Source organism: Hipposideros armiger, unplaced genomic scaffold (genome assembly GCF_001890085.2).
Source record: "Hipposideros armiger isolate ML-2016 unplaced genomic scaffold, ASM189008v1 scaffold_268, whole genome shotgun sequence".
Classification (NCBI taxonomy): domain Eukaryota; kingdom Metazoa; phylum Chordata; class Mammalia; order Chiroptera; family Hipposideridae; genus Hipposideros; species Hipposideros armiger.
The window spans coordinates 424294-444180 of record NW_017731618.1 but is presented as its reverse complement, the minus strand read 5'-3'; the positions used below and the strand labels follow the sequence as shown (position 1 = coordinate 444180).

The window sequence follows — 19887 nt, the reverse complement described above, 5'->3', positions numbered from 1 at the left end:
GCCTCTGGCCTTGCTGAAGAGGAGCAGGTGAGGTCAGATGCAAAAGGTGTTCAGCAGCATTTAGCTTATCACTGAATGGGTGGCCCACTGCCTCTTTGCATCCTTTGCTAATTCTACCTAAACATATTTGAAGAAAAAAAAAATCCTAATAGTGTTTAGATTTGTTTTAAAAGCCAGTGATATCTTTAATTTCAACAGCAAATGAAACTTGTCAACTTCTTTTTATGTGAGTTGATTTTTTTTATTTTGGAGAAATATACAAATCAGGTAAATAGTTGAGCCTTGTTTGAGAAGGTAAGCCACATCGGTCAATTTCCTCTTCAGACTAGATAAAATTCAAAAGATGAACAAGTAGTTTAGAAAAACAAGAACAACATCATCACAGACTTGAGTCAGATGTTGTATAAATTAGTTTGGGAGATTTTCCACACAAAATGTTTGTAAAAAGAGGAATTCATGAAGCTGAACCTTAAAGCTTGGAAGGGTTTATGCATGTCATATAAGTAAACAACCCTCTTCCTTAAATGGCATTAAGTAGACAGTCTGCTCTACAATTTCATTTTAGTTTGTAAATACAAAGTGTAAATCTTTGAACATTAAGATTTATTTTAGAAAATATAAGCAATCCTCCTTTAAAGAAGACTAAGATGCTGAATATCCTTTATCCTTTCCTATCTGCGGGTCCTACATAGCAGAAAAACACATTGTCAACCAAATGTCATTAAAACGTCCAGAACTGAATTGTAGTAAGCTCAGAAATTATTATTGATAGAACCCAAAATTAATAGGTATTTTTTCTCATTTACATACGTGGCAAGTCATTAGTGAAACAAGGGGGAAAAATATAAAAAAACGAAAAATTCCCAAGAGCAAACTCTATAGCATATTGGCTTCCAAGCTCACTGCATTTTGAAGGTAATTCATAAAAGTTTATAGATAATGAACAGCTATTTATCTTTTTCTGAAGCGATGTTTACATGCCAAAGATTATTAAATACCTTATGAAATAAATAGCATTTCTCTGTCTAGATTCAAAAATTCATTTCCCTGACGTATGAACCATGGTTAGAGTTAAGCCTAAAGAGAATAATTTTTTTCAAGTAAGATGTAGAAAGGAATGAGATACTTCTTCATGAAAATGTTCCAAAAATAAAATCCCTCCATTATAAAAAAATAAAAAGATTAAAAAGAAAGGGAAAGACTGAAAAAGATTAATTGACTATCTTTAACGTGGTTATCACTAAATACAAATAAATATAAATAAAATTTGGAATACCAGCCACTTACTGACCATATCTAATACTGATTTGTCATAGAAATGTAGTTAAAATTAGATGGTAAAATCTAACTTTAATTTGTAGATAGAAAGGGTAAGTCTTTAAAAATTAAGATTTATTAAGTACTTCACAATCAATATGACATTTCCTCCTCACAATTCTGACATAATTGAAATTCCAGGGAAGAAACCTATTCCTGTAGAGTAACTGGTCAAGAGCACACAGCTATCAGTGGGAGAGGCCTAAACTTCAATGAACCTGAGCTATTCGCCTCACAACAATATGCTTGCTTCATTATAAAAAAATCCATTAAAAAAAACCAAGCATGAATCTTTGCAGATAAATTAAGCTTAACCTTAACCTGCAGGAAAGGTTACATAGTTACAATCCTGGCTCAGCTGATGGAGTCGTGCAGAGAAGGAAACGCAGAGCACTTGAAATCAGGTAGCCCAGCAGCACTCCCACCAGAGGAAGTCTGCAAATCCAGGCAGCTGCCTCCAAGCTCACCCAGGGTATCCCGGCTTTACCAACCATAAAGGGAGGAGTGTGCCACTCTTTATTCTGCAACAGGGGCTGACAGAGAGCTCCTGCAAAAGATAACATCTAGGAGACAAGAGGCAGAGAGCAGAAAATAATTGCTCACAAATTTACCTTTCTTTGAGTCAGGCAATAATGGACCCTTTAACTTTGGGGATTGGTAAGGATTTTGATAGAAGTTAGGAGGGAAAACTCTCTATCCGGAATATGTTCTGGTAGTGGACAACCCCGGAAGCAGGCTATAGAGAAGACAAATCCTATTAAGCCAGCTGGAAGACTGAGAGCAGCTGGTGGGTCTGGAGGCAGAAACAGCTAGGGAGGGCTCAGGAAAATCTGCATTGCAGATAAGCCTCATGGGAGATGGCTGAACTCTTAACATCTAAGCAAGCCAGTTTCTCTCCTGAGAGCAGAGTGGCCTCAGGTGGTGTAATTTAGAATGTAAATAATTTTGGAGTCTTTCTGGTAATGTTGGGTGATTTAACACAATTCTATCTTTTGTCTTGCTTTGTTTTCACCTGTCGTTTTTCTTTCTTTTCTTCTTCTTTTTTTTTTTTTGGCGGGGTGGAAAGGAAAGAGGGAGGGAGGGGGAGAGAGGGAGAGGAGGAAGGAGAAAGAAACAGAGAGAGAGAGAGAGAGAGAAAGAGAGAGCGAGGAAGGAAGGAAGGAAGGGAGGGAGGGAAAGGAAGAAAGAAAGAAAATTGTGCAGTACCTTCAACACTTCTTTTACAAGTCTTACCTTTTATTTGGTGTTAGGCTTTCTGTATCAAACTTAGTATCACTCAGCTTCAAAACAACACAAAGAAAGCACTGAGCACCGACCTTGACCGTTAAGAAAGGGATGGAGAAGATAAACTTGGAAAGTCATAATAATGGCTTCCACTTATAGAACTTCTGCTATGTAAATTATCTTTATTAACTCATTCCATGTCCTAGTTAGGTTGATCTTAGCATTCCTGTTCAGTACAACTGAGGCTTGATAAATTCACAATTTCACACAGCCGATGAGGGCCAGAAACTGGATTTGAACCCAAGGGTATCTGAGGTATTCCACTACATTATAACCAAGTTGTTTGTTAAATGCCTTTTATGTGCCAGACATTCTGCTTGCAAAAGGCAATAATGGCCGTAGAAATAATAGCCTCCAAAGCTCCTGCTCTGTCGGGATAAAGGCAAGTGTAATAAATAGCTTTATAAATAGAGGCTGTTATTATTTTAAAAACAAAACTTTTCTAAAAGACTTCGTATTTTCTAGCATGTGTTCCCAAACAGTAATTTAGAATTCTGCAAACAAATAACTGTAATTAAAGTTTAGTATATGATCACAAGAAAAATAAATACGGAGGGAGAGGAATTGGCGGGGCACAGAGGATTTTTAGGGCAGTGACAATACTCTGTATATTATACTGATAGATACGAGTCAAACCCATTGAGTATACAACACCAAGAGGGAACCCTAAGGTAAACTACGTACTTTGGGTGATTATGATTTGTCAGTGTTCATCCCTGATGAAAAATGTACCCTTTTGGTAAGCGATGCTGATAATGGGGGAAGTTGTGCATGTGTGGGGGCAGGGAGTGTAGGGGAAATCTCGTACCTCCCTCGGCATTTTGTTACAAACCTAAGGCTGCTCTAAAAAATTAAATAAATAAAGTCTTCATAAAAGGAGGGAAATGGAAAAATAAACTAATTCAATGGAGAGAGCACATACATGATTTTGATGATCCAGAGGGTGGATGGGATTTTGATAAATGGAAATTTGATTGCGATGTCAGTTAGGTATGCTTTCCAGGTAAGGAGAAGAGAACAAAGGATCGATCGGTTACTCAGTCAACGGTGTTCTTTGAGCACACATTTTGTACCAGTCCCATGAATGAGCTAGACACTCATGGAGGTACCAGTCTTGTGGGGGAGACTTGCATTAAACTGATAAATATTAAGCGAGAGAAGTGCAGAGTGCTATGGGAGTATGCAATGACAGGCCTATCTTAAGACCAGAGGCTGAGAAAAGGATTAACCATGAAATCTGAGCTCTAACCAATGAGCAAGACTTGAATGAGTGATGGGCCGTGGTGGTGGGAGTGGGGCGGGAAGGGGAGGAGTGTAGAGTGTTCCAGGCAAAGAGAAAAATAATACACGCTGTAGCCCCAAGGCAATAAACTAAGGATGGGCCTGTCTAGTCAAACAGAGGCCTCATTATGGATGGCCTTGTAGCACAATTTATAGATCCTCAATCTTATTATGAATGCTATGGGAAGTATTAAAAGATTTTAAACACAGGAATGTCATGATTAGATTGTATTTTTTAAAAGATGGGTCCAGCTGCTATGCATATAATGGCTCGTATGGAGCAAGAATTGCTGCAGGAAGCTATTGCAGTTCTCAAGATCAGAAACAATGGAAGACTAACTAATGAACTAATGTGGTTCCTGGGGATGGAAGTAGAACTGATAGGACTTGGTAACTGATTGGACTGGTATATTTTAGGTGACAATTTTAGGTGACAATTTTAATACAAATAACAATGCTAATTGATAAAAGGACATTTCAGAGCCTTTGAAAGTAAATATAAAGTGGCAAAGCTGTCATACAAACAATGTCTAGGGTAGGCTGTAAGTAATGGAAAAACCCCAAATAACTTGGCTTAAACAGAATAAAAATTCATTACAAGATTATCTCATATTCAAAAAGGTTGTTGAAGCTCCAGCCATTAAGTCTGAATTCCCAACTGCAAGAAGAAGGAGGGAGCATTGACAAGCACAGTCTTTCCTTCTAAGTAGTTGACCTAAGGTATGAACGCACGTTCATACCTTAATGGCCAAAAATTACTCATGTGGTTACACCTACTTGCAAAGGAGGGTGGAATTCTGGATCTCATTCTGAGTGGCCATGTGCCTGTGAACCCCCCAAAAGGAGGAGTCCTATTATTATTAAGGAAGAAAGAGGCCATTGATATTGGGGATGAAGTAAGCTGTATCACATTAATTATAAGCTAAGGCCTTAGGTATGGAATAGAAAAAAATAAAAGTTATAAATTGTACCAGACCTTCACAACAACAGAAAATTAAAACACATCTAAATGAACTCACTTTGAAGTAACATTCCACATTTGCCTAAGTCTCCAAGCACATTTTTTAACCTCAATTACAATCTAGATGTGCTGGGTAAGTTCAACAGAGCTTCCTCATCAATAAATATGGTTTTATACTGCTACAAAGCAGCCTCAGCTATGCTAATAGTTGAGCATAGTTGTTTATGGTTTCATTTTCTTTACTTTTAATAGTAGCCATAAAAAGCCAAACAAATGCATTTTATTTACATTCCTTTGTATGAGGCCTTGAATTTAAATTATGTTATGTCACTGGCTCCATTAACATTTTACTAGGGCTGGTGACTTATCCTCTACAGACATTCAACTTTAGAATGCAATAACAGCATGCAGAAAATGAGAATTGATAGCTGTTGGTGAGTCCTATATGCATCACTCAGCACACACACACACATTGATTTATTTTATGCTTTGTTTGATGTATTCTCAGTTCATTTCTAAGAATAAAGGCTACCAATACGATGTCACGTTTGAATAATTTAGGAAAATAACTTTTTATCATCCACAAATGGCTCCCAGTATGTTGAATTCAAAGGCTGATGAGACTCAGCTTTCTACGTTTAATTTCCTCTTGACATTTCTTCAACTTTTACAATTAAGCCACTTGACTGTTATTCTCATTTTCTTTATTTTCCTTTTACTGAGTGCTTCATGTCCCAAACTCACTAAGAGTACAGAAATCTTTAATTAACAGCAACCATATAAAGTCAATAATATTATTGTGGCAGCTAATTAGCAGCACTAAATTATACTCATTATTAACATAATTCTTAATGTTGCCAAGCAAAAGGACCACACAACATTAGCTGATAGTATACTAACTACATTCTTGATCTGATTTAATCTTTGTCTTTTCATTAGGTGAAAAATATATCCATGAACAATCACTTATTTTAGTATTGCTACCAATGCATTTCTCAGTCTTTTGCATTGCATATAGTTTTCGTTGTCTCAATGTAGGGATACCTTGCAATCCTACTGGGTAGGGAAGGGGTTTTCCTGTAACCGTAGCTAATCTCCATGTTTGTATTTATTTGTTACTCTGGATCCATGACAAAATTTGATATATAAAGACAGCTTATATTTATATTCTAGCTTTATAGCTTACAACACGCATTCATATGTTCCATCTCAACACTGAAAATCAAACGTCTTTATCTTATAAGAAAAAGAGACCTAGGAATGAGAAGTAATTTTTCCACATAGAAAATAAATAGTAGAGGTAGAACAATGTAATTAATGCAGAAGAATGCAGTGCAAATATATATTGATGTTATGGAAAAATCATAGTGAAGAAAATTAAATCAGTGATGGAAGAGTCGTCACTACACACAACTCCCTTTTTTTCCAGTTACTATTAAAATTATTTTTTAAATGTTAAAAAGAATATAGCTCTAACAAAAATTTTGAAGATATTCTAGAAGTCATAATGCAGATAGGCTGGGACAGAAAGAGAAAAAAAAAAATTAGGAGCACCTGGTCCACCCCAAAGAAACATGGAGAAACTTCAAGCTTAGAGTCGGTAGATTCCAAGGGGAGTGAAGGACCAATATCATGGTAATTCATTCAGAAACACACTCAGAATAGTTGGGACTCTTTCTCTTTCCTTTCTCCCTTGCTAATATGTTTTCAGCTACTATATTTTCACCTTTCCCTCAAGGGTGAAAACAAGAACTAGTCTTTACTGAAAGTAGGTAATCAGTTTGGGAACTTGGGCTGGTGTAGGTAAATCCATGTGGAATTAAAACACATTGTGGAATTGTGGAGATCCTAACTTGTTGGTTCCATCTCCAAGCTCCTCTCAGAATCCCAGCTTCCTGACAGACTCGCCCACTTACCCAGCCGTGCAGTGGGCCTTTACAGTGAGTAGGAATACAGATATGCGCAATAGCATAGAAAACTCACCACAGTTACCTATGATCCTCAACCTAGTTCTTCATTCATAAAAAACAAATAACAACAAAAACAACCAAACACTCCCCAAATCAGTTTGAGAAAAACCAGCAGCATGAACAAGAAAAATACTTAAAAAAAATGACTGTTAAGGAAATAGAGATAACGCAGGGAATGAGAGAGAACTTGAGGATTTGAAAGAATATTGCACACTTTAAAAATGAACTTCCTTCCAAAAAATAAATTATGGAAAAGTATCAATCAGGAAATAAAGGAATTCCTGGAAATTAATATATGGTTACCCAAATAAGTAATTCACTGAATTGATTAAAATATTAGAATTGGCAGGGCGAAAGACAAATAATAACTCAGCTGATAGGAGGAAGAAAAAAAATTCCTAGACTATAGAAAACGTGAAAACAGGATTTGAAAAATATCTAAAAAAAGGAGACATGACAGATAGCTCCAGGAAGTCCACTCTTTATCAGTAGGAATCCCCTAAATATAGAACAGAGGCAGGGACAGCAAAAAATAAATAAAAGAAAAACAGAAAAGTTTCTCTGAGTTAAAAAAGATATAATTTAAATAATCTGATTGCCAAATGGGATACATGATAAAAGACTTTCATTGAGACACAACCTTTTGAAATGGCACAAAACTCCAAAACCTACTAGAAAGGAAGAAAAAAAAAATCAAGATTATTTAGAGAAGAATGAGAACCTGACATCACAGTTGTTGTTTTTTTTTAGCCCCCACTCATATCACACTTCTTATCAATAACACTGGCTGCTTAAAATCAAATAATATTCAAGTGCAACTGTAAAAAAAAAGAAAAAGAATAACTAAAAATGGAGGGAGAGGGAGAGACAGTGTTAGTGTGCGAAACTGCTCACTTTTATTGTAGGAAAGTCAACAAATAATGTCCAAAGTTTCTGTAATAAGTTATTTCTACTAGTATTTACTGAGCTCCACTCCATACTAATCTAGGACTCTAATGAAGGAGTCTTTTGGGAGAACAGAGCAATCCACTTGGTGGAGGTCATGGCTAACTTGGAATGGTTTCTTTACAATAGCTCAGATTTAGGACAATATACTCATTTATCTGCTTTGACTGCATAGTAGGAGAAAGGAAAGGCTTTGAAGTCAGAACAAGGAAATGAGCCACAGGTTTACCATTTTCTAGTGGAGTGACTTGGGTAGGTTATTTGCATTCTTCAAACTGCAGTTTTCTCATCTGTACTACTATAACAAGATCTGCCATTCCCATTCCAGGGATTGTTGTGAGCTTTGGGATGTCATGTATTAGAAAATGCTTTCTATGACTTAAAAATTACAGAATTATTATTTTTTTCTTAAAATCTAAATGCTGCTTCTTAACTGGTCACATTATTCCAACAACTTTGTAATCCAAAATCTACATCCTGGGTCTTTTTGTGAGTATAACATACAGCGTAGAACTAAAAACACATGCATACATTAAGTTATTTATTACATTTATTATTTTATTATTTCCCTTTGATCTATTGGACTACCCACCATCTTGTAGAGGAAAAGTCTGACCAGAGTTATATGAAGTACATAGGGTCATGAGTTCTGAGTAGGATTTTCAAAATGTTTTCATTGTTAGAACTCATGTCTCCTCAAGTACCAATGTAATCTTGGAAAGTTGGTCATTTTAGGCCTTTCTGACCCCACTATTTAAAGAATAGGCAGTCTAGTTATATTTTTCTCTGTTTTGAGATTCTAGAATACCACAAATTCACCTCAATATGCTAAAAGTGTGCTAACCAGTTGCTCCTAGATACTGTGTGAGAAGAACCCTTAATGCTACTTGTTGTAGCTTATTCTGTATATAATCTTACCATGAGAGAATCCTACAGTGAGCAAGTAAATGTTTTTAAAGAAGACTAGATACAAATATTATTAACCTTGGAAATAAAACATAAGATCTTCCTGGAAAGAAACATCATTTCCTAAGTTCTTACACAATGTGAAAAAATATATTTTGGTTATAATGTGTTAAATGGAAGAGCTTTTTTTTTAACCATTGCCAGATGTGGCTCAAGATACTTCTGGCTTCCTTAAATGGTCATAATCCAGAGTCATTAACGCCAGGAGAGAATCTGAAGAAAGGTTAATTCAAACCATCTGAGGCAGAATCAAATGGAATCCACAAAAAAGGAGGATTGATTTAGACTTTTTTTTGAGAGAGAGGGAGAATTTGTGTCAGAAAGACCAGAAATTCCCCTGTGCTACTCTGAGACTCTTAACTATTGGTCGAATGGCTGAAAGGCATAAGTATGGTATCCAAATTCTGGAAACTTTACCAATTCCAGTTTGATAAGCAAACAAGACTAGCACTATCCATAGTAGAAAGACTAGAGTCTCTCTCTCTCTCTCTCTCTCTCTCTCTCTCTCTCTCTCTCTCTCTCTCACACACACACACANCACACACACACACATACACACACACACACACACACACACACACTCTCATCCCGACACTCATTTCTTAGATTCAACTTGGAATATGGATCAAGGGCATTTTCTATGTAGACAACATAGAGAGTACTAAGATGCCCATGCCATGGCTTCTCTCCTCAAGGACATTGCGTGAATGTTCTCCTTGAAGAAATGTGGTTATCAATTTAAGGTGACTTCTGTTCATATTAAAACTAATTTGATATTATACTGGAATTTTCCATGTAAAGTTTCTAATGACACTGCCCATGCCAGTTGGCTGTTTAAATGCCGAATTACAAAATGGCAGTGACTAAGGTCGAGAGATCTGGTCATGGCAGGGCCTAGAGAGAGAACCAGCCCTTTAAGCAAAAGATAAAGTGATATTAAGAATGAGGACATTACAGATGTTTCATATACACTTAAGTTTTTTCCTTGATGGATGAATATGCCATATTTATTGGATTTCTTACTTCTTCAGAGATTTTACAGCTGCAAAGAATGGTGTGGGAGGAATCAAACAGATAAATGCTCCCAAGTTCCTGTAGCTCTGAAGGAGCACTGAGAGTTAGAGACTCACCGTGGAGGCAGAAAGATAACACCCCTCCAGGCAGAGTCTGTCAAGGCTTCATGTGAGCGCCTCGCCCCTCTGAACACTGTCTACAAACACATGCCTCCTTCCTTCAGAAGAATGCAGGTTGCTGTCATCCACCAAAGCAGTCTTCCAAAAAGAAATGATTTTCTTGGGGAAAATGCATTCCTTAAACCAGAGATTATTCTCAATAGTCCCCTGTGGCTTTACGCAGAGTCCCCCAAGACTTGTATTAAAATGTGAGTGGCAAGAAGATGGGATGTGGAGACCCGGAAGCTTGGCTACCAGGCGCAGAGGAACATGGGAAATGTCAAGTGCTAAGCGGCTGGAGAATGAAGCAAGCCAGTCCTGTGCAGAGAGGCGGTTAACAGCCCAAAGAAATCAGGAAGCAGGGAATAGAGTTGCCCGAGTTAAGAAACTGGCACAGAGTTATGTGCAATCACATCCCCAAACCTGAGCTACAAGAATTCATTATATTGGACATGATAAACATTGAGCATGGGCTGAAAGACTGATATGTCAGTAGCTCATTAGAGCTGGTTTAATGGCTCTTTCCTAAAATCAGTGGCTGGAATTGAAAAAACTCAAAAAAAGGACAATTCTGTCACCATGAAAGAGGTTTAAAAGTATGTACGGCTGCTGTACCAAGGGAAGGACTCACATTTGCCTTGCTCATAACTTCTCCAATCATTTCTAATTTTTCATGTCTGGATATTTGCCTTCCAACCTGTGGCTAATCGAACATCACCTGGGAGCTTGCTAGAGTCTCAGGCCTGTCCTCAGACCTACAGATTCTGAATCTGCATTTTAGTAAGATCCCACTTGATTCACCTCTGCTGTAAAGTTTGAGAAGGTTATCTCCCAGAATCTATTCTTACCCCCTTTCTCATCCATTCTCTGCATAGCTGCCTGAGTAATCTTCTAATTATATTTGTTCACCCACAGGGTATTCCCCCCCTACAGAAGGAAAATTCCATGGGGGGCAGGAAAAGGGCATGGGATGTGGGTGGTGCTCAATAAATATTCACTGAATGGGTATGTGGATCTTCCTGCAGTCTAAGATCAAGTCCAGACTATATGTAAGGTCCCTCATATCTTTCCTTCTACTCCTAGAAAAGTCTCAGTCTCTTTTCTCTTGTTTTTGTCTATAGGGAAGATGAACTTGGCTTGCCAAGCCCAAATCCTTGCCTGTACTCTTTACCTCCTTTCATTAGGACCTTGTCCTGTACGTTTGTCCTTCTGCTTACATGGGTAGCACTCCCTCTTATCTGTGCCCCCCTTGGCTTAGGGCTCCCCGTTTTTTTGTTTGTTTGTTTGTTTGTTTGTTTGTTTGTTTGTTTGTTTGTTTTTAGCTGAGCCATCCTGCTACTTGTTGGCAGCTCAGCGGCTGCTCAGCTCGGGCTGGACTCGAACTGCTGTTGCTCAGAGCTCAAGCTCTTGAGCGAGCTCTTAACCAACTGAGCCACTAGGCCGGCCCCCTAGGGCTCCCCGTTTTAATAACAGCCAGGCTCCACTGCAGTCACTGCCCTCCTTGCCTAACATATTTCATTTCTCTTTCCTTTGAGTCCTGGACTGCTAAAGCACGTTTTACTATTATTTGCATATGCTTATATATAGATATACATTTTTTAAAGATTTTTTTGGGGATTTGGGGGAGGGGAACAGTGTTGGAGAATTGGGGAAAGGGACCAGCCAAGTTGTTGTTCTTGTTGTTCTTCAATCTTCATTGTGGAGGGTGCCAGTTGCCATCTGGCTTCCTGTCGGCCCCTTGTGGCCTCTAAGCTCAATCTTAGTTGCAGGTGGGTGTAGCCACCATCCCATGCAGGAGTCAAACCAGCAGCCTTGTTGTTAAGAGCGCACGCTCTATCCACTGAGCCATCTGGGCAGCAGCTCAACTCAAGGTGCCCAGTTCAGTCTTAGTTGCAGGTGGGCATAGCCATCATCCCATGCAGGAGCTAAACCTGGCAACCTTGTTAAGAGCACCTGCTGTATCTACTGAGCCATCTGGGCAGCAGCTCAGCTCAAGGTGCCCAGTTCAGTCTTAGTTGCAGGTGGGCATAGCCCACCACCGAACAGGCAATCTTATTGTTACACCAGCTGCGCCATCCTGCCACCTGTTGGCAGCTCGGCGACAGCTCAGCTCGGACGCACTGTCACTGGCCCCTGTGGGACGCAAACCAGTGGCCTTGTTGCTCAGAGCTCGTGCTGTTAAGCCAACTCTTAACCAACTGAGCCACTCGGCCAGCCCTGTATATGCTTATTTACTCATTCACTTTTCAAGATCTTGCTTCTGTCTCTGTGGTTTGACTGTTTTAGAGTTAGACCCAGATTCAACATATGTCCTTGAAGACTTGTGCAACTCTCTTCATCTCTGTTCATTTATTTGTTCAGCGGAGATAACAGAACCTACATCAGAGTAGTTGGGATAATTCCAGTGCTGTCACATACACCAGAACATGGCAGGTGCTAAGGTCATCTTAGATTCCCCTTCTTGGAGGAAAGCTGAGGCTCAGTTTGAAACCACCAAATTATATATGGTCAGGAATTTGAAAATATGGACTACATGATTCCATTGTTAGGAAATATCCATTGGAAACAATTTGTGAGAGTAATGCACAAACTATTCCATTGTAGCATTATAATGATAGTGAAAAATTGGGAAAAACAGGGAATATAAATTCCAATATCTACATGACAAGCAGCTGGCAAATTGTTCCATGAGATGCTTAAGATACTGCTGAGTTGGAAAAAAGGCAGAATTCCAAAACTGAATTGATTATATAAACTTAAATGTAACAGATACAAGAAAATAAGAGAAATAGTTAAAAAGAGTATTAATCATAACCTTGGAATTGGTTGTTTATGGATGGCTAGTATAACCTTTCCTATACTCTTCTAAATTTTATCAATTTAAAAAATGTGTATTGTTTTTATAACAGAAAACATTACTGAAATAAACCCAGCAGTCTTACTTATTCTCATTCTTCAATTTTTTGAAAAATTTGAGTTTTAGCTTTGTTTTCTATTTCACTTGTCCTCTTTCTTTCTTTTTCTTTCTTTTTTTTTTGTTTTGTTTGTTTTTTAATCTCCTTTAAACTTTGTCAACACCTATCTCTCATTCTACATCCTAAAGGTGGTGCTGCCAAGAGTGTTCTCTCTGGTCACCTCATCTTGATAATGTCACCAATGTCCTATCTCTCTAATTTCTCTTCTCAGCTTTGGATCTCCATGTCTGCCACTTACATATCCAGCTATCATGGCCTAAACCTGACTTATCATTTTTTATTCACACTCTCACGGATTCACTTGGCATTTGTTGACCATCTACTATGTACTAGGCAGTCTGCTAGAGACTAGGGATACAATAAAAATAAAAGAGGGCCTCTCTCCTTAAGTAGCTTTTAGCTACCTTTCTCCCCTCATTTTTCCAGTTATCAAATGCAAACATTAGAGTCACCATTGAGTCCTTCTGCTTTTTTTTCCTCCTACCAATTGAGCACTTGCTATGAATTTGAACTCAGAAACATCTTTCATTATCCTGACCTCTTTTTTCATGCCCACTCTCAACATCCTCTTTGAGTCTTTATTTTTATTCCTGGATTATCCTATGATAGCTTCCAAAGTGATGCTTTCTTCAACATGCTCTCACACATAACTCTATTTTATTTTGCACAGCTATAAAATAAGTTATCTGAAAATGCAGTTTGGGTCATAGTGGTCTCTTACTTAATATACACTCAATAGCTTCCCATTGAACAAAAAAACCTCAACTTGACATTGACAGTCCCCTTCCAAAGTATTAGGTTGAACGGAATGAAGCTTTTATTTTGTAGTTCAGAAAGCATAAAATAGTAGCCATTTCATATGGTGCAACCTAACAGTTTTCAGTACCTTTCTATCCTTATCTTCTAAGAATCCCTTTCTTCCGTCCTACACTCTGAAATACAAATGAGATCAGTCTACACTTTCCAAGCATGTTCACTTCCTTTGGCTCCTCTGTTAATGTTGTTTATTCTTCTTGGAGTTCCTCCATACATTCTCTCTCTTGAATACTTCTATTCACCCCTAAGTTCCATCTCAAAAGCCCATCCTCCATGATATACTTCCTGTGCATCCCTTCTCAATTGTTAGTAAGCCCGCCGTGCAATGAAGTCCGTTAAGAAATTATTTGTATGTCTCTTCCAGTACCAATGAGCCTTGGTAGTACATCATTGTTTTATTCTGCTGCACTCATTGAGCTCTAAAAGTTTTCTGTTGTACATACTCCTTTGCAAGTAGAACATCTTAATGCATATTTGTGAAATTGTGAGTGTTCTCAATTATTTTTCTGGGCAAGTTGTATTTAAGGTTGAATGTTGTATTTTCTCCCTGTTCATGATACTGTTTGTTCCCTGCTTGCTTATTTATTTTGGTCATTTGAAACGTCTTCTGCCATTATTTAACTTAAAAACTAACAAACAAACCTGTTCAAGATATGGCATCCGTTATGCTATTTAGCACTTGAGTTCTCTGGCTAATTTTCTTATATAGATTATACAATTCAGTAATGCAACTTCATTGTAATGACATAGGAGATGCTTCATGAATTCATTTATTTTAAAACATCCTGATTTATCTCTGACATTCCTCCTTAAAGAATAAAGTTCCTCAGGTCAAATATAAAATATATATTAAAAATAACATATACAAGAGCTTCAATATTATAGTGAAGTATTTGAAGGTACATTATGTATATAAAAACAAGACTCTATAAGCATACCATTTTAACCTTATTGCAGTAACGTATATATCATGTGCATAAATAAAACATTAAAAAAAGACTATGAGTGAAAAAATTTACTAGAAAAAAATGTAGTATGTTGTGGTTAATATGAAGGACTTTGGGCCAGACGTGTGCTGATTGCCTAACTGGGGTCTTAGTTCATCCATCTGGAAGAGGTAGACTGTGCCCACTTCCCAGGATTACAGAGACAGTGAAAATGAGGGAACATGTGTTAAGGGCTTAGAATATTATCCAGCACATAATTGACAGAAAATTACAGTTTTATTAATAAAAATAAATGACAACAAGACAGAACAGATTTCTCTTAAGCTATTATGATTCTAGAAGTTTCTTTACAGATTCCTTAAATATGTATGTATAAAATGATGTCATACTTACTAGTCCATATTGAGAAAGAAAGCATTTAAGAGGACTATGACATCATCTCGAGTGTTACAATTAGAAAAAGAGAGAGAAAAGGCCTCCTCCCCTTTTGCTGCAGCAAAATCTTGGCTGATGACATAAAGAGCAATAAACAATGTCAAGTCTGGGAGTAGTATTTAGGAAGTGTCCAGAAAGCAAAACTCATGCTGCAGTTTGGCATCTTTCCCCGAGCTGATGAAAGTGAAAGGGGACATTTCAAAAATTCTTTCCATCTTAACCTAAAACCAGAAAAATCCTTTTCCATAGATCCTGGGGAAATGTCTACATATGGTTTGCCTACTTTTCTACCTGGTATTATGTAACTAATTATCATAAGTTGGAGACATAATGAATATTTTTGGTAACTAAAAAAAAAAAGTACCAAATGTCTGTTTTACAGGCATAACCTCATAAAAAAGAACAAAAAAGTAATGGTGGTGGGGGCGGCGGGGATAGAGATGAATTCATTTATCCATCAAAAAGTAAATAAATATCGTGGGTGCCAAAAAAATGTATACACAGGACTTGTATTCATCTTTTGTTATCAGTATATATTGAGTATTACAATTTTAATACAGGTTTTTTCCTTTCTTAAAATGTGTAAACATTTTTTGGCAGCCTCTGTATTTATTGAACTCCTACTGTGGTCTAGACACTATGCTATGTGCTGAAGATACGAGTGAAAAATCAGTGAAGGAATTAATTCATGCCAAGATGTTGTTGATTAGAAAAACCGTAATACAGATCCCTGACTCTCTTAGAGTTCAGTAGTCTAATTTTATTCTGATTTAACGACGTAACAGGCTATTGGAATAAACTCTGATTTTTTACACAAAACCTGTCAACACACCCCTAGATGAATTGTAAAATGGTGCTAGAAAACTTAGGAACCAAGACGCTCTGAGTAAGTTAACATGCTACTTCTTCAGTACCCAGGTAAACCGCAACAGAGCTGATTGACAATATATTAAAGACTTTTTTTGTTAGTGGTTCAATAATAACTTCATCTGTTTCCAATTCATGTAAATACCCCAAAGCTCAAAATTAATATAATGAATTGTTAAATGAGTCTGAAGATTAGGAAACAGATTCTCATATGCAATATTTACTGTATGGATTTAGTTAGAGGGGAAAATGCCAAGTATATATATTTTTTTCACCAAGCATAAAACATTTTCACTTACTCTGAGTGAAACCTAAAAAGAGAGTATGGTCCCAAGGGTTTTACAATATTCAGAAGGAATAGTAAGTCCTGTTTGGGGATTTCATACATGATTCCACTGAGGGAAAAATGCAATATATTTTATGTATCTCTGAATACATGAAATGAATCTAATAGACTAGTGTATTAGATTTTGTTCACTATCTAAAATAATGCAATTTCCTTTTTATAGCACACTGATTTAACAAATTAATTCTCTTGTGCAAAAATATTATTCGATGCTGCCTACACTCTGGATGCATCTGCCCCTTCCCCCTCTCCCACAATAACCACCCACAGAAGCAAGGCTCTTGTTAAGTGTTTGGAGAATGAATACATTAAGGTCCTCATAATTACACATTGCAGAGAAAATTAAACAAGGACAATGCATTAGTCTCCTTCAACTGCTACAAATATACACATGCACAGGTGTACACTCACATACTTTTGGTATTTCAGCATCACAAGTCAAACAGCCATTTTTTAAGTATATTAAAAATAAAATCTAACCTTGCTGCAAAAGATATTTTGGACCAATAGTCGCGAGGGGAAATTCTATGTGAATGTCCAGGAAAGGCTTAAACAGCGTTATTGATCTTCTCGACAAGGCAAAACATATCTTCCATTTTTAAAATCCAAGTTACAAATATAGGTTTTGTTGTAAGAAATTGACAAGAGTATATGTTAAAGTCAAAGATAATCTTAAAGAACTAAAGAAAAGATAATACTTATCATTGTCATCTCCAATCAATACACACCCCAATGCTGAATTTGAAAATGAATAATTTTCGTGCAAGGCACAGGGCCGGGGATCAATGGGTTTAACTGCTTTCACGGCAAGATGAAGGATTACCTTCTTAGGCTGTCAATGCCAAATAAAGCATATGTAAAATCATTTCTTTTCATAACGAACACTCTCAGCCTTTAAAAATATCTGTTGCTAAAGCCTAAAGCATCTTTGAAGTTACAACCTTTTATTCTCAAAACCCAACAATACTGAGTCATTCCTGGGCTTTCTTCTCTCGCACTCCTTCTACCTGGGAAGGCCACGCCATTTCATGTTGCCATTAAGAAAAACATCACGTATTAGCAGGATTTCATCAAATAAAATCATTACTTAGTATATGTGCCCTAAATTCAAATCGATTAATTTTCATTAAGATAGAGAATTTGGTGCCTTTTTTTTTAGCTGTTATAATGATAAAAATCCGAAAACAAGCCAGACATACTAATATTTGTTAATATCTTGCAACACAGGCAAAAGACACAATGCTTTATCCATCTAATTGAAACAGCCTTGGATAATGGCATTCTCTGCCCACCATGTCATACATGCTTAAGACAATGATCAATGTAGGATTACGAATAAAAAAGACCAGCCACAGAGATTACTTTAAATAAAAACGTTCCGATTCCTCCCTGATTTCCCCTCATTTAAACATCCAAACAAAACATGTGGTACCTTTTAATTTTCTGAATGAGTGGTTCCCAGTCAATGTTTCCTCGGTTAGAGACAACAAACTGAAGAATCTACCGAAACAAAACAAAAGGAAACAAAACCAAAACATACATATATAGATGTGTTCACTAAATATTGAAAGTTACCACTCACCAGTAACCATATGCATTCTTTATATCCAGACAATAAATCTATGTCTTGAGATCTGTAGTACAAACAATGCAGGGCTTGAATTTTTAGGAAGCTCAGGATTGAATTTTAAAGCATTTTACTTTGAGATCCCGTAAAGCAGATCCTTTAGAAAGAGGATTAAAAATAAAACAAAATAAAAATGTAAAAAAATAAAAAAGGTAACAAACCATTACCAGTGCTTGTGCGGCGGTACCACCCAAGTCTAGTCTTTGAGGATTGCTGTGGAATCGTTCTCCCGGAGCCTAATCTCCATGGGCTGGCTCTCGCTCTGCCTCTCTAGCTCCAGACACACTGCAGTCTGCAAGCCACCAGCTCCTGTCTGTGTGTGTCGGGGAAAGGGAAGCTGCAAATTAGAAAACGTCCCCGCAGTGGCGAAAAGGAAAATAAGGCGAGTGGGAGAGGGAGAGCGAGCTTACTAGCCTCAGAATTTTCGAGAATGATGACAAGCCACCCAGCTCCGCCATCATTCACTGACAATAAGGTGCAGCCCTGGTTTAGGATTTAGCAGTTTGCCGTAGGGGCTTCTGGTACCAAATGCCTGACAGGCATTTTAATTGTCTCCATCCAAGTGTGTCCCCAGGAGTCGGGTCTATAAGCCTATGAATGTCATCGTCTGGTCTCTTTTGTGTTAATGCCAGACACACACACACACACACACACACACACACACACACACACACACACACACACACACACACACACAGTGCTTAAGTAGCCGGTTTTCTGGTGTATAAGATTACAAATAAGTTAGGCTACACAAACTGGACGTGACTAAATGACGGCGTATGGGAATTTTCATTTTCTGCATTAATGACATCAGAGATTCTTTGATGTTTTGCCATTGGCAGATGATTACAACATTTGAAAACTTGAGTATCACATATTGCTTATGTATATTCTAAAATAAATAACTGCTCATTAGAAAAATGCATCTACTTATGCCTATTTTCTTATGGAAAAATCAATCCCATTGTAACTGTGATAATTACACACTTGGAAATGTCTGCCTTACAAGGGAGAATGCAGCAAAAAAAACAAAGAGGACTAGGAAATCAGGGTTGCTGTGTGTTTTCTGTGGGCAGTCTATTATATTCAGTTTATACACAAAAGTAAAAGGAGGTGGCGACCAGCTTCAATCCTGGGACTTTACAGTCCCTGAGGGCGAAGACAGGGAATTGAACCTCTGGCATAATCAGTATCCCCTTTATGTTAGCAACTGAAACAGTTGAATATTCCTGTTTTACACTGCCCCTTATGGAGGGAGGTTAAGCGTGGCATAATTCCCCGCATTTATTTCCTGGACAAAAGTGATGGGGAAAATGTTAATAAATTAATTTTTGCAGCATTGTTAGCTCCCTGCATCAGTGAATGAAGCAAATTCACTGTCTACCAAAAGGGCCGACTGTGAAAAAGGTTCCTGGGAGGGAGCATCACCATGGTTACCAGAAACAGAAAGTATGGAGAAAAATAAGCTGATAACAGTTAAGAGAGAAAGAGACTACAGTGGAGGAAATTTAGAGACAGACGATATGCTTCATTCTCTTCCTTCTGGAAAGAACTGTCTCTATCAGATTTATATACTCTATTTTGGATGCATGAGGATACATTTGCATTCTCCATTAGCCACCTTTCTTCTGCTCTTTCTGATGACTAGCTAATTTTGCTTTCATAAATGTTGAAGTTATTATTATTGTCTTTGTACAAGATGGAGCCTGCCACTCCTTGCCTCTGTCCATACCTTGGATTCATGGACACCACGCACCCTGGTCCTTACTCTTTGTTTCATAGGTGAGAAAGCTGAGGCCCAGGGACTCTGACTCAGGTCACAAAGCTGACTGGAGACCCAGCAGAGACACCATCCCAGGCTCCTGACTCAGGTCCCCTGCTTTTCTTCTTTTACCAAGTGACTTCCTTCCCATGCTCTCTCCCCTTCTGTTTGCAAGCAAAACAGTTTCTAGAAACATCCTTTGTCTTTGATTCTATT

General features: G+C 37.6%; 1 protein-coding gene across 22 annotated transcripts in view; it reads right to left on the bottom strand.

The window, feature by feature from the left end:
• MAP2 (microtubule associated protein 2) overlaps nucleotides 1–19887 on the bottom strand; it is a 274645-nt gene that overhangs the window by 118773 nt on the left and 135985 nt on the right. For 17 of the 22 annotated variants that reach the window (XM_019656879.1, XM_019656881.1, XM_019656872.1 and 14 more), the window contains exons 3-4: nucleotides 18077–18222; nucleotides 17715–17782 (exon numbers count right to left, since the gene is read on the bottom strand). The exons of 1 other annotated variant lie outside the window; for it this stretch is intronic. The gene's annotated coding sequence lies outside the window, so the exon portion shown is untranslated. Of the gene's footprint in view, nucleotides 1–17714; nucleotides 17783–17864; nucleotides 18023–18070; nucleotides 18223–19887 lie in introns of those variants that run through there. 4 more of the 22 variants (XM_019656874.1, XM_019656876.1, XM_019656873.1 and 1 more) reach the window with 4 other exon arrangements.